This window comes from Grammomys surdaster, unplaced genomic scaffold (genome assembly GCF_004785775.1).
Source record: "Grammomys surdaster isolate TR1022 unplaced genomic scaffold, NIH_TR_1.0 257, whole genome shotgun sequence".
In the NCBI taxonomy this organism is placed as follows: domain Eukaryota; kingdom Metazoa; phylum Chordata; class Mammalia; order Rodentia; family Muridae; genus Grammomys; species Grammomys surdaster.
Genome location: NW_021604698.1, coordinates 7,748,190 through 7,750,870, shown reverse-complemented (window position 1 = coordinate 7,750,870; position 2,681 = coordinate 7,748,190).

Below are 2,681 nucleotides of genomic sequence, written 5' to 3'. Positions count from 1 at the left end.
ATCAGGTATAAATTCTCAACTATTTCACCAGTACTATAGCGTGCTGATTATTTCCTTGCTATGTGCTATGATGACCATAGACTAACTCTCTGAAACTGGAAACAAGACCACAGTTAAATTATGCACATTTTTTTTAAGTTTGCTTGCTCATACTTCCTCATCACAAAGTAACTAAGGCAACTGGTAAATTCAGAACGTTAGAGGGAGCAAGAAAATAAAATATTAATTAGAAACAAATAATTAAGACTTGGGAAGTATTAAGACCATAGTCACCAAAGCTACTCTAAATTTTGTCTTGCTTTGTGTGGTTTTGTTTTCTGTTTGTTTCTTTTGTTTGTTTATTATTGTCTGTTTGGATGCTTGTTTTTGTTTTTGTGTATGGGATAAGAGATCATACTTCATTATGCAAAGACAAGCAGAAGTCAAATGTATAAACATTGGGTGTCTTCTTCTACTGTTCTCTATTTTCTTTTATTTTTTAAAAGAGCCTCTTTCATCCTAGAACTCATCAGGCTATTCAGTGTTGGGGTTACACACATGTTCAAATGGGCCCCGGTATTCTCTGGTATTCTTTGGTATTCTCTGGATGCTGGGAATCTGAACTCATGGCCTCATCCTTGGATAATAATAGCTTTACTGAAGATCAATCTCTGCTTTTTCTAATCTGTAAAGTCAGGATGTGTACTCTATTGTTTTGATTATTAGACTAGATAATAACATGCCTGAAATGTATCTAATACACATGTGACAAACAGTAATTATTAAAAATGATCTAAATATTAATTAATTAATAAGCTGTACTTACAGTTGAAATATTTTTGTCATTAAAAGTCCATAGAAATCCTTAGAGTCTTTCTAATATAAATTTGGTTATGAATCTGGACACATTTATTGAGGTTTTGTTATTTGCTATGTATTGTAATGCTAAATATTGTGCCTCCCTGGGTCTGATTTTCTCTAGGAACAAAGAGATCTTCACATTCCTCAAATGATGCTATGTAACATTGATCCTTAATTTAAAAGTATTGGTTAAATTAAGATCCCTACAGCCTATAGCTGGGCAGATGAGGGGTAGACAGGGCTGCAGTTCCTAGTCTTGGGGTCTGAGGCAGAGACAAAGAGAAAAGAGAAAAGGTAGAGAGAAGAGAAGATACCATGGGGTAGGTGAATCATGAAACCATGGACATGAGCTCTGGCCAGTTGTATTAAGAGTTGCCAAGGGAGAACATTGCAAATCCTATCTCTGGGTTATTAACAGGGAACTAGAAAAAATGCTTAGAGGATTGATATCTGCCTAGTTCTAGTGTTTGGTCTTTTGTCTAGGAACTAAATGATCCAATGTGGGGTAGGAACACCCAATTAATATTAAATATTAACCACAACCCACATTCTGTGATATTTTGCTTCCACTAGAAAATCCTCAAAATTCATATGCCTAAGTATACAATATGTTATAATTATATGTGTTATAAGTGTGTGGGAGCACATGCATATTCATATAAAGGACAGAGGCCAACAATGGTTCTCTTCTTCAGTTGATCTTTACATTATTTTATGGAGCAGGAATCCTATCTTTGTCTGCCAAATGCTATAATCATAGGTACATGCCACTTCAACTGGCTTTTTAAATGCAGTTTGAGGGTCAAAATGCAGGTCCTCATGCTTACACAGCAAATGGTTTACTGACTAAGCCATCTCCATGGTGTCTGTCATTTTACCTTCTATTACGTTGCACCAGGCCTCCCACCCCACTTCTCCTTTCTTTATATAGACTAGAGTTATAAGTACCTTTGTGTATGATGAGCATAACATAAAATAGAATGCAAATTACCTTAACACTAGAGTTTGGAAATGCTATTTTCATGTATCTGCTAATAGCTGTCCTTCCAAGTAGCACCCATATGACCTTTAAATATCACAGGATCTAAATGACAAAGGAGAATGATAATGAAATTTTAATTGATTAGTAAATTATTGAGCAGCATTAGCAAATACTCTGTAACCCTTCCCACTTCTTTCCTCAATCTGTCTTACTGAAACAAATAGTTACATTCTATAGAGGGCTCCTGATTTTCTTACATCTGGATCAATGATTCATTTGGCCCTTTCTGATGTGGGGTAACAAAGAGATTGTCTAAAAAACAGACGAATGTTAGGGGCTAGAAAGCCATGTGAGTATCAGAGAAAAATCTCATGTGTCGTCTTTCAGGTGATATAATAGTGAAATAAATCTTCACTATTTATTTGAGAGAAAGACTCTCACTGGCTTTGAAAGTCAATAAGGAGACAGTAACAGCAAATTACCTAATGAGGCATCTCCCCAGCCCAAAACCTCACCTTTAAAAAGCTTCATTCCTTCATGTCTCACCATTCTAGGGACTAAGGTTTCTAGCATATGAACCTTTGAAGACACACTCAAACCATACCCAACACATAGGAAACTAAATATGTACTAATATGTCTTTCTAGATATCAGCTAGATGTTAGACTCAAGGTTTTTGCTTCTTCCTCTCTCCCTCCTTCCACTTCCCTACTACTTCCTTCATTGCCCCTTTTCCTCACTCACTCTTTCCCTCTGTCCCTTCTTCCCTACCCAACCTCTACTCTCCGTCTCTCTGACTCTCTGTCTCTCTGTCTCTCTCTCTCTCTCTCTCTCTCTCTCTCTCTCTCTCTCTCTCTCT